Below are 12898 nucleotides of genomic sequence, written 5' to 3'. Positions count from 1 at the left end.
TAGGTCCCACATCGGTCTCCCTGTATGGAGCCCTACTTCTCCCTCTGTCTCTCTGTCTCTCTGTCTCTCTCTCTCCCATGAATGAATAAATAAAATCTTTTTTAAAAAGCTAAAAATAATTTATTTGAAATAAAATAAGCATAATCAAATGAATGCTTTATTCAAACAATGTATTTTGTGTAGTTTCCCATAATACCAGGAAGTTGTTTCTCTGAATAAAAGTCTTTATTAAAGGATGACTTCCTAACATTGCACTCACTCTTACATAAGCCTATTAAAACATACAAATTGCTCCTTTAGATAAATACATCATTTTCATAAATGATGTTTATTGAATATATTAATATTTATTTCTTTCCAAAATAGTATTTTCTGTACCTAAAGCCAGAAATTCTGCTAATAAAATGATTGATGGGATGGAATAAAGTTAAACACTCTCCTGGGTAAGTGACTTTTTTCCTCCTGGAGTCACTGTTTACATGGTTCACTTTATACGAGGTAAATCTAGGATTTTAAAAAGGGAAATGGGAGTGGCTTTTTCTTTGATGCATTTGGCCAGCTGAATATTCTTTTTTTTTTTTTACTTATGATAGTCACAGAGAGAGAGAGAGAGAGGCAGAGGCACAGTCAGAGGGAGAAGCAGGCTCCATGCACCAGGAGCCCGACGTGGGATTCGATCTCGGGTCTCCAGGATCGCGCCCTGGGCCAAAGGCAGGCGCCAAACCGCTGCGCCACCCAGGGATCCCCCAGCTGAATATTCTTGATGTTATAGTTTTACCTGAAAATTAAAAACTCCTGAATAATTTCTCAGGCTCTAAATTTCCAGAGTAGAAAAAGGCAATGTCTATGGCCTTTCGAAGGGTCCTGCCTGTTTACAGAGCTCAGAGCAGTAGCGTGTATTGAAAGGCTTGGAAGAAAAAACACTCTGCTGTCAGACAGAATTATTAGTGCTGGGATCCTCAAGATCTCCTTGCCCGACACCCGCATTTCACATGTGAGGACAGTGTGAGTAATGCTCACATTCTAGGCTGGCCACCCCTGTACTTCTCTCTCTCCTTAATCATCCTCCCAAGCACCTGAATAAAGTGGCTTTAGGCTATTTCTCTTGATTTCTTGTCAGCTGAGCAATTCTTTTAAAACACATGCTTTAAAAAAAAAAGTTTCAGAGGTGGAGTTTAGTGTTTCATCAGTTGCATGTAACATCCAGTGCTCATTCCATTAAATGCCCTCCTTAATGCCCATCACCCAGTTACCCCATCCCCTTACCAACCTCCTGTCCAGCAACCCTCAGTTTGTATGCTAGAGTCTAGCATCTCTTATAGTTTGCCTCCCTCTCAATTTTCATCTTATTTTCTTTTTCTTTCCCTTCCCCTATGTTCCTCACGCTCATCCTCCTATATTCCCAAGAAATGAACTTGCCTACTTTCTTTTTGTCCAGAGAAATTCTCTCTCTCCTTTAAGCCCAGTATAGTCACCTGCTCTGAAAATCACCACCAGCCCTTGCCTCTCCCAGGGCAGAATTAATTATTCCTTCCCTTGAACACCAATAACATTACTGCAGTAGTAGTTCCGGGGTGCCTTAGGTAGATATCACCCTGACAATTTGTCATTAAAAATCTGTATCTTATTCATCTGTGTGTCTCTAAGTGAATAATGTGGCCACTCAAGAAATCTTTTGAGAATTAAATCTAATTGTGGGAGTGAACATTCCAGTGTTCGTTGCCCAACCCCCATTTCACCCCTGTTAGGGATTCATTGCTCTTGGGCACTGCTATTATTACTCAGAGATTTTCTTGCCTTTAGATGTGAAACTTTGTTTATATCATTTACCCTTCACACTTACAGAGAATATTCAATAGAACTGTTTCTTTGTCATATCCTTTCTGTCAATAGTATTAAACGCTTTTTTGAAAATAGTGTTCTCAACATAAAACACCACTATTGTAAATAATGGCAGTAAAACATGTATTTTTAAGATTCTGCTAGATATGGTCATTAGCAGGCTGCACAGTTGTTCAAAATGATTTAATTCTTAAGAATTTTATTTTTTTAATTTTTATTTATTTATTCATGAGAGACTCAGAAAGAGGCAGAGACATAGGCAGAGGGAGAGGGAGAGGGAGAAGCAGGCTCCCAGCAGGAAGCCCAAAGCGGGACTCGATCCCAGGATGCCAGGGTCATGCCCTGAACAGAAGGCAGACGCTCAACCACTGAACCACCCAGATGTCCAATTCTTAAAAATTTTAAAAGTTAGGGGTGCCTGGGTGGCTCATTTATTTAAGCATGGACTCTAGGTTTTGGCTCATGTCATGATCTCAGGGCCTGGGTCCTAGACTCAGCAAGGAGTCTTCTGGAGATTCTTTCCCTCTCTCTCTGCCCCATCCCCTGCTTGTGTGCTCATGCACATACTCTCTCTCTCTCTAAAAATAAATAAATCTTTAAAAAAAAGAATTCTGAAAGCTAGGTAACTGGTATTTTTTATTTTTGAAAATTATACATGTATTTGAGATTTTTCTTTCTTCTTAAATTAGGCTTATATTGCTATAAACTCCCCTTTTAGAACCACTTTTGCTGGTAAAATAGGTGAAGGGGATTAAAGAATATGTTTATTTTGATGAAAAATAAAATGAAATAATAAAAAAGAAATGAAATAAAAATTATACATGTAATATATGGAAAGATTTTAACCAAAAAAGTTATTCTAACAATATCAAAGTTTAATGAGGAAAAGTGATACTTCCTTTTCATCCTCCTTTTCCCACAGAACCACTTCCTTCTTATGGGCATCACTATTAACATTTTACTGTGTATCAAACACAAGAGTATAAATATTGAGGCACTAGGTTGCAATGTTAATTCCTTTACTAGAGAGAAAAAGGTAAGATTACATGGAGCCTCTTGGTTTTGCCATCATAGAGTATTCATTTGGTGTCAGCAATGGCAAAAAAAAAAAAAAAATCTAAGTCATTAAATGGCTAAGTTGCCCAAGATACCAAATACACTGGACACTAGTATACTAGGTAATATTAGCAGTGGCATTTTATTTTGCATTAAGACAAATCATTATGGAATGAATTTGTGAGGTTCATAGGAATTAGGAAACAATGAGTAATTAATAGGGACTTAATGACCAAAAAATTACAACACACCGTCCTTAAGTATTTATAAGAAGTCATTGTTCTGTCAAATGGAGGTGATTTTTTTCTACTGATATTTTACAGCAATTAATCATATTATTGCTTTTTAACATATAGAGGCCTGGCTTTAAAAAGCCTTCAGATTTCTGGGACTTGTGGGTAGCTCAGTCAGTTAAATGTCCAACTCTTGATTTTAGCTCAGGTCATGATCTCAGGGTTATAGGTTCAAGCCCCTTGGTGGAGCTCCATACTCAGTGGGAGTCGCCTTGTCTTCTTCTCCCTCTTCCCCACCCCGCAACTCACACGCTTTTGTATGTGCTCTCTCTCTCTCTCTCTCCAAAATAAATAAATAAATATTTTCTTCAAAGCCTCCAGATATCTAATTACTATTAAAGTAGTATTGTATTTTCTGTAAAATTTAGGCTTTCAGATAAAGAAATGTCTGAAAGCCCATCCTCTATTTATCTATGACAAAAAATAATAAAAATACAACCAAGAATTTGCAAATGAAGTGTGTTAAAACATACTTTTTAATTTAACCTCTGGGTTAAGGATTTGCATACTAATTATAGCATGAAATATTGGAAGGAACTAGAAAGGACCTTGGAAATAACCAAAGGCAAATCCTTCACCCTACAAATGGGGAAGTAAGGCCCCAGGGAGATGAGACTTGTGGCTCTTCCATGGCATACTGCAGGAAGAGCTGCACCAAGGGCCCCGGAAGTCCTGGGTTTGAATCTCACCTCTGCCACTAGTGCCCTTCTGAGGCTCAATTCCATCTTCTATAATATGAGGCTAAGAACAGCTATGGCATGGACATATAATAAATGAGATTATTAACCAAGATAAAATAAATAGGCCCGTCCTACCCTAGTGCCTAAGTAGTGGGACTATCCAATAGTGTTCTTCCCCTACTTTGTTCCACTTGGTCTGTGGATACAGATCAAGGTTGTCAGGAAAGTGAGTATAAGAATTTAGATTATCCATCTTGCAGGCCAGTTTGCTTTCCCCTAATTCCTCTCAGCCAAACCCTGATGCCTATCAACCTCTTCAAGGATGTTATTTCCAATCTCTTAGACACACAAGTAGAATGTGTTCTTTGCTAAGGATGGATTGTGCCCATCTTCTTCTATGACTTTCCTTTGCCCTCAGGATGAGGTCTTCCTCTTTCATATAACCTAAAAGGCCCCTGTTGACCTCTCTAGCCTCAATGTGTGCCTTTCTTAAACACTTAGATCCAGACATAGCAACCTACTCTTAGGCAGTCTGTTATCTCTGTGTACTAAAGACCCCTTCAGCCTCCACCAGGTAAATTCATGATTATGCCTTGTGTTATGTATGACTTACAGTCATCCTTTCTGTGAAGCCTTTCCCAACTTTGGATTTGATCTCCCATATTATAGAAAATATCCTAACAGTATAATAGTAATGGATTACTGACTTATGTGAACCCTCTCCCCAGCTATAAAGTCCCTGAATCTATTGAGTAGACTGTATATATATAGTATCTATAATACCTTACGCAACACTTCACATTCTTTTATTTTTTATCTTTAACTTCTTAATTGAAGTAGGATATATACTCCAAAACTACATAAACATATATGTACAGCTAGATGAATTTCACAAATTAAACCCATGCTATAACTAGCATAAATCAAGAAGCAGAACATTACTCCAGCAGCCTCTTCATGCCCTTTCTAGTCATTATCCCTCTTATTTATAACACAATAGTCTTCCCTATTTTTGAACTTTATATAAATGGAATCATATAGAATATATTTTCTTTTGTATCTGTCTTCTTTCACTCCACATTATGTTTGTAAGATTCTTAAAAGCGTTTTTTTTAAATAAACTGAGAAAAAAAAGAAAAAAAAGAGAAAAAAAGAAAAAAAACTGAGTAATATAGCAGTATCTAAGATTTTAATCAATGTATATGAGATGTTTTCCATATCACCAGTTCAGAAAGAAGGCAGCTATTATGACACGTGTGAAATTCTCTTCTAGTGGATGCCTGCTCAGCATTCTTTCCTGTCATTCCTAACGGAGCCCACATTTTTGAGTGCCCCCTCCACCTGTGCAACCCATATAATTCATGATGGGGTAAACCTGATTGGTAATATTACTCCCCCTTACCAGTGACTGGCTGAGGAATGGAGTCCTTAAATTGACCAGTGAGACCTGAAGGGAGGTTTGCTGGGGCTCCTGGAAAGTGTTTTGCCCAGTCTCAGGGCCCAGGAATGCTTGCAGAAGTGATCCTCTTAACTCTTTTTCTGGATCTTGACATGTGTGAGTGTGAGGCTCAGACCTCTAAGGCTATCCCATCACCATCCATGAGGATGAAGTCAATACTAAGAGGAAGACAGGGCCAAGAATCACAAGGAAAAGGGGCTGTCTATTGGATTAAATTGTCTTCAAACCTATCCTACCTCAAAGTTTACAGTTATGCCACTCAGCGAATCTCATTATTTGAGATTCAGTTTGAGATTTTTTTTCTTGTTGGTTCATTTTTGTTTATTTGCTTTAATACTTAAAATCAAAGGCATTTTAACCAATATATCTGCTTCTAAGTACTTGGATGCCTTGAAGGCATTGAACTGAATGGAGGGCTACGTGAAGCCTCAGCCTTGGGAATGAGATACGAGTCAGGCAGCAAGGGATGGAGTGACATGGGATAAAGGGCTGCAATTATGGCATGGGGCCGAGATTGAAATCTCTTGCAAATGAGCTATTCTGGCACTGGCCACAGTACATTGGGCAAAGGCTTTGTTGGAACATTGTTGTAGACTTGAAAGATGTAACCTCAGAATAGTAACATTCTGAGTGGTGGGGGATGAAGGCAGCTGCTTGTGCCTACAAGTAAAGAGGCTTTTCCTTTTCCCCTTCCTATGAAGGATGTGATGGTCAGAACAACAGTATTGTAATCTTAGGTGACCTCCAAAGGAATTTCTTTGGAGGACAGGGATTGTGCCAGCTTTGAAGGACAGCTTTGTGCCAGACTTGGTGTTAGTACATGTCCAAGATGACAAAGATCCTCAAGTAATGAACATGAAGTGTGGTATAAGGATAGGCCCCTTGGCTGATGGAGCAGATTTTCCGGTTCCCCCTCCCCACTCCACAAGATAAGAATAATTAATATTGTCCACTGGGACTGAGAAAGCACATCTGGGGCAATTGGAGTTACCATGGAGAGAGGACTCTCCAATGGGAAGGACATTCTCCAAGATAGCACTTCAGAGTGATTTGAACTGAAAATTAAAGGGAAAATAGTTCTTTCTTCCACCAGAGCTAGGGAGGAGGGATAGATTAGCTATGTTTCTATGGAGATTATCAGGGAGGCTTTGTCAATAAGGCAGCATCTGATCTGACCTGTGAAGGAAAGATGGTATTTATACTTGAAGTGATGGGGAGGGTGTTTCAGTTAAAGAGAACTACAAGTGCAGAGGCATAAGGGCAGTAAGGGAAGAGCAGATATAGGAATGAAGGAGTAAATCAGTTCAACTTTCCTGGGGTGATGGAGAACAACGAAAGAATTTTAAACATCAGTGATAAGATTGAAGTTGGCTTCCAAATGATTAAAATTAAAATGTACTGGAATCAGGAAAGACAGGAAATAGGAAGCTCAAATTAAAGCCAAAAGCCATAGAACAGAAGAAAGGAGGTAAATCAGGGTCATGGTGACAGACTGTAAAGAAATAAAAAAAACTTAGAAAGGAGAGTTTGACAGGAATTTGATTGGGCGTGAGGATGGCATGATTAAGAGGAACTGGATCATTGTCATACAACCTGGTCCCAAAGCTTCATAATTTTTTCACACTATGTTACATTTTCCACATAATCGTCTTGCTAGTGAAATGATTCCCAATTTTCAGGCTATTTTAGGAGTCTATTTGTAGCAAAATGAAACAAACAAAAAACAAAGTGGGGAAGCGGTACATGTGAAAAGGATTTGCCTGAAACAGACTTCTTTATCTCATGGGGTTAACAGTAGCACTGCTTTTGACCAAGCCAAATTGTGCATTCCAATGATGGTAATGGGAAGAGAAGAGTGTTTGGAGCTCTTTGCACCTTCTCTGTGCTCCCAGCTCACTATCAGAACCTACCAGAACTGAGTCAGAGCCAAGAAATTGAGAAAGTATTTTTTTACAGTTTTTCAGAATTTGATTTATTGGCTAGAGTGCATTCATTTCTAAGTAGGAAAACCCAGCTTGGAAATTGACTCCAAAACATAATTCTCTTTATTAGTAAAGAGGAGGAACTGTGGGTGTGCTTCTTAAGGAACAGATGCCAAAAAGCTTTCTTGATGATAATAGAAGTAACCATATCTTTCAAAGGAGTGTTCTTAAGACAATTACTTAAATGTCTTCTCTTCCTGAGGCAAAACCATAAACTTTTAATCTCTCTATTGTCATGATCATATTAGTTGCTCCATAAAAATCTATAAAATAAATATCAGGAAGAGGTTGTAGCAAACAGAGAAGACCTACGATGGGAAAAATTCTCAGCAGTGATGCAATTTTAAAGCTACAGTGCCGGGAGACTGTTTCATGCTCAGGTGATTGAAAAATAAATAGATCTTCAGAGAGAAAAATAAAGAGGGGAAGGCATTTACTCCTAAAAGCTATTCAGTTCACTCATTTAATATTAGACTCAGGAGTCGGGACTAAGTTTATTCATTCATTTATTTCTCTATTTTAATGTTTTTTAGTTGGGACTAAATGGCCATTCTGGAGATTCTAAACAGATTTTAAATTACTCATCCCCTTCAATTATGTTGGATTCAAGAATATCATGGGGACTTACAAAGGATCCTCAAGGCCCATCACTTCATTGGAAGAAGCTAGAACTCACATTGACTACTCAATCATGATTTTGGCTGTTTAACAGACAGACTCTTCTCCCAGATTTATATTGCTTTGTGTCATCTAAACTAGAGGTCCGATTTTTATAGCACATGATAGTTAGAATGACTAGCTAATCCTCAAAGGGCAATCTTGAATATCTGAGTTATATTGTACTTTATAGCAAATCATGCATAGCACCAGGAAAGGAAAAGTAGTACTTAATGCAGAGCAATTAGCAACATGCAATAAAAATGAAAAGCATTAAGAAGTAATGAGATAGTGTGCCCCAAATCATCCTACAATGCCATCATTTGCTGGGAGTTTTCCAAAAGGAAACAGAAATTTAAGGATTTTATTTTAATTGCACAAAAAGGGAGAAAAATGCTCAACTGCCATAAGAACATGTGGGAGGTAGATGAATTTTGAACCAAAAGATGAAGGTAATATGATTCTGGAAATTTAATGTCTCCACTGTGATTTAAAATGTTGTAGCTTATAGTAAGCATCTTGGCAAAAGCAAAAAATGAATATAAAGCCTGGCTAATTATCATTAATCTAAATTTTAAGATATGAGTTAGGAAAAAAGGCATAAACTAGCTAAAATTCTTTCAAGCCACTTACTCTTTAAATGCATCAAGATGTTCTTAGAAATAACTTTATTATTAGAAGAGTAGCAAAGTATTAGTATCCCGAGTCTCACATAAAAATCAATACTAAAAGCTCTTATCTATATAGAATAATCCTTTCATGACTTGTTCCCTTTGTCATCATTCACAAATTTACAGAATTGGATATAACCTGAATTCCCTTCTTCTCCCTCCCTCTCTTCTTTTCTTCCATTCTTTTGAGTGGAAAGGATAATGTATGTAGCCAGAAGCTATCATTTCCAAAACAAAGGAAATTAGCTGAGGATTTTTATGGACTTGCTAGCTATATCAATTAGCTATCGTTGCATAACAAATGACCTCGAAATTTAATGGTGTCAAACAACCACTCACTTAGTTCATGATACTGCACATCAAGTAGGCAATTCAGGCTGGTATCACCTGCACCCCTTTACATGTCTGCCTGCACCCATCTGATGACGAGTACCTCTGCTTCCAGGACTTGGCTAGCAACTCTTGGCTTTCCTCCATGTGATTTCTCATTCTCCAGCAGGCTAGCCAGGGTTTGTGTTCAGGGTGAAGGCAAAGATCCAAGAGAGAAAGTGGAAGCATGAAAGCGTTCTTGAGGCCTAGGCTTAAATCTGGCACATGTTTAATTCTTTGGCTTTCTATTAGCCTAAGCAAGTCACAAGACCAGCTCAGATTCAAGATATGGGAAACAGACTTTACCTCTTGATGGGAGGAGATGCAAATTCACATTAAAAAGGCATGAACACAGGGAGGCTATTACTTTGGATCATTGAGTGATTAATTTGCCATACTAGCTACTGTTGTTCTAACACTTTTAAAAAATTATTAGAGAAGTATATTTTTTATTCCTATTTTACTAAGTCTTTTTACTCAGTAGTGAATGCTGAATTTTATCAAATGTTTTTGTTTTGTTTTGTTTTGTTGTTTTGCTGTATGTAGAGATGATCATGGATTGGAAGTTTTTCTCCCTTGAATTAAGATAATATGGTGGATTATCTTAATTGATTTTCTGATACTAAACCTCCTTCATTTCATGTCTAGAAATAATCTCTCCATCTTCAATGAGAGCAGCTTCTGTGACATGTTTCTGACTAGTAGAATATGATGGATGTCATGTCTATGATTAAGTTACATGAGAGTGAGATAGAGAAACCTATTCTCTTCCTGATACACTTTGATGAAGCAAATTGCTGTGTTGGAGAAGCCCACCAAGGAAATGAGAGTGACCTATGGCCAACAGCACTCCAAGAGCCTTTGAAAAACTGAAGCTCTGCCAACAACAGCTCCTTCCCCAGTCAAGTCTTCAGATAAGACCTCAGCCCTGGCCATCCTTACTTGCAGTCTTGTAAGAGACTCAGAAGCAAAGAACCCTGCTAAATCATGCCTGGATCTCTGACTTAGGGAAACTATAAGATAATAAATGTATATTGCTTTAGGCCTCTAAACTTGTGGTAATATATTAACCAGTAATAGAAAACTAATTCATTTTGAGTAATAGTTTCTTAGGGTGAGAAGGACCTTTTAAAAATCACACAGTTCTGGGGTACCTGGGTGGCTCAGTCAGTTTAGTCTTCAGCTCAGGTCATGATCCTGGAGTCCCAGAATTGAGCCCCATATTGGAGAAGCAGGGAGCCTGCTTCTTCCTCTCCCTCTGTTCCTTCCCTTGGTCATGCATGCTCTCTCTCACTCTTGCTCACCCTTTCAAATAAATAAAAATACAAATTTAAAAATCTTTAAAATCACACAGTTCAACCTCACATTCTTTTTCTTTTAAATATTTTATTTATTCATTCATTTAAGACAGAGTGCAAGCTGTAGGAGGAGCAGTGATAGAAGGACAAGCACATTCCACACTGAGTACAGAGCCCAATAAGGAGCTCAATTCCATAACCCTGAGATCATGGCCTGAGCTGAAATCTAGAGTGGGACACTCAACTAAATGAGCCACCCAGGTGCCCCTCAAACTTATAGTCTAATGTCAATCTTCTCAAAATGCCTGTCCACCTTATGTTTAAAAGGCTCAGATGACAGATAACTAATATACAAAGTAGTCCATTACATCTTAGGGGATAAGTTAACTGTTTTATTCATAGATCCTGATACTTACCCAGATGTTATATCCATTTCTTCTTTCTCATAATAAACCTTAAATTACTGTAAGACACTTATCCTCTTTACTCCTAATCTTCTACTCTTATTTACACTGTAATGAAACTATGAACATTTTGAGACTGGAAACCAGTCCTGTATATTTTGTATCTCCAGTGACTATAACCATCCCTGGCATCAAAGATATGTTCAACAAATGTTTGTGGAATAAAATTGAGTCATAAATGTTAAATATTCCCAATTCTTCCAAAATCTCTTACATGATACTGTTTTGTGCCCTGTCTTCTCATCTTTGTCCCTTTTCTTACTCAGGTGACCATAAATGACACATGGCATTCTCACTCTATCCTTTCATTATCTTCATTTTCCCCTGTATTTTCCTCCCCTTTGTTTCTCTATATAACATGCAATACTCTGGATAATTTCTTCTGACCTGTATTCCAATTAATTAATGCTTTATTCACCTTTTCAGCTGAATCTAATGTCAAACTCATTCACTGATTTTTCAACTTTTTATCACACTTTTATTTCTAGAAGATCTGTGGGTTTTTCTTTTCCAAGTCTACTTTGCCAGTTTTTATAGTTTTCTATTTCTTGCAGATGAATTAAAGCTTATCTTTTATTTATTTCAACAAAGTCAGCATAGTTCTTTTATTGTTGCCTCTGAAGCCTTGTTGTTTCTGCTGGATCTTAATCAAGTCTAATTTCCTCCTATTTCTGGTTTTCTTTGTGTGTTGGACATTGTATGTGAAAATCATTCATGGAAACAATTTAAGGTCCACAGATGACAGTACTAACCCTGAGAGAGAACTTTTGTTTACTTCTACTAAGCTTCTGGGGTACTTGCACCTTAAACCAAGTTTGTATATTAAGATAGTAATTAAATCACAGGCTTTAATTTTTCTCTGGTTTGCTTATCCTGAATGTGCAGCCTTTTGGGAGAGGGCTCCCAGTTTATGCAAAAGAGAGTCTTCTACTGGATTCTCCACTTCATATCATCTTTCTTATCCAATAAGGCCATCAAAATAAAGTTTCTGATTTAATCACTCACATTGGGAAATCCTTCAAGGCAAAAGCATTTCTATGCCCACTTCTTTTCTGTGCCCACTTGCTTTCCAAAATTCTCATTTTCTCTTCACTTGAGCCTTTTAAAAAAACTGTCTTGTTTCTTTGATGATTTTAAGAGGATGTTTCTTTTAAGTTTTTTGGTTATTTCTAGCAAGAAAACTGCTTCAAATAGCATAGCCCACCATTACACAAGAAATCTCTTCAATTCCTCACTCTGTTATATTGTAGCTGTGTGACTTTGGACAAGTTATTTAACCTCCATGTGCCTTAATTTCCTTGTCTGCAAAATGAGGATAATAATAGCACTTACATTACAGAGTTATATATAAAGAATGCAGTATGCCAGCACATGGTGAGAATTCAGTAAATGGTAACTACTATTAGTATTTATTTTCATATTATTTTATTTATTCCCTTTAGGGAATAAATCATTCTCAAAAATTGTCTTATTTATGTATTTATGTATTATGTATTATGTATTATTATTATTATTATGTATTATTTATTGTTGTTGTTTCTCCTCCCTTAGAATGTAAACCCCACATTTTTGTGTTTAATTAATTAAACACTATTAATTGAACACTGTCATTGTAAATGAGTCAATGAGTTTATTCAGGTTTTTTACTATAAAAACATCAGCCTTGACTCAATCCCATTAACTCACAAATTAAAAATAGATCACTTTTTGTGAACAAATAATCAAAAGCCTATTTTATAGCAAATTCTTTTTTAAAAAATAGTACATTAAAAACTCTTCACTCAAGAAAAATGAAAGAATAATAAGACCAAATTTTACAATTTAATTGCCAAAATCACTTGGATATACACCAAAGTGTTGTATGGGCAAACAAAGTCTCTTTTCAAATCTTAGTTCAAGTATCCTTTAAAATTTACATATGTACTCATTTGTCGAACATCTTGATTTTTCACTATTTATCCTAACTCTAGGGACTCTTTTCTTCCAGGGAGCCATACTCCATTTATAGGAGTTTGAGGGTGTTCAGCATGTAACTTCTTACATTACAAACTTTTGATAAAGCCACTGCATTATCCACTCTATTCCATGCCAGTGAAAGGGCAAGAATGGACTATAAATATGTTTGAT

General features: G+C 37.0%; 1 long non-coding RNA gene across 1 annotated transcript; it reads left to right on the top strand.

Moving 5' to 3' along the window:
* The first annotated feature begins 5169 nt into the window (after window positions 1-5169).
* On the top strand, window positions 5170-10061 carry LOC102155243. The gene is made up of 3 exons (XR_005373769.1): window positions 5170-5426; window positions 7561-7692; window positions 9658-10061. It is a non-coding gene; the product is annotated as an uncharacterized LOC102155243 (long non-coding RNA).
* Window positions 10062-12898: the final 2837 nt, after the last annotated feature.

This window comes from Canis lupus, chromosome 19, assembly GCF_011100685.1.
Source record: "Canis lupus familiaris isolate Mischka breed German Shepherd chromosome 19, alternate assembly UU_Cfam_GSD_1.0, whole genome shotgun sequence".
NCBI lineage: Eukaryota > Metazoa > Chordata > Mammalia > Carnivora > Canidae > Canis > Canis lupus.
Note: the sequence above shows the minus strand (reverse complement) of the source record. Positions and strands in the feature narration are given on the sequence as shown.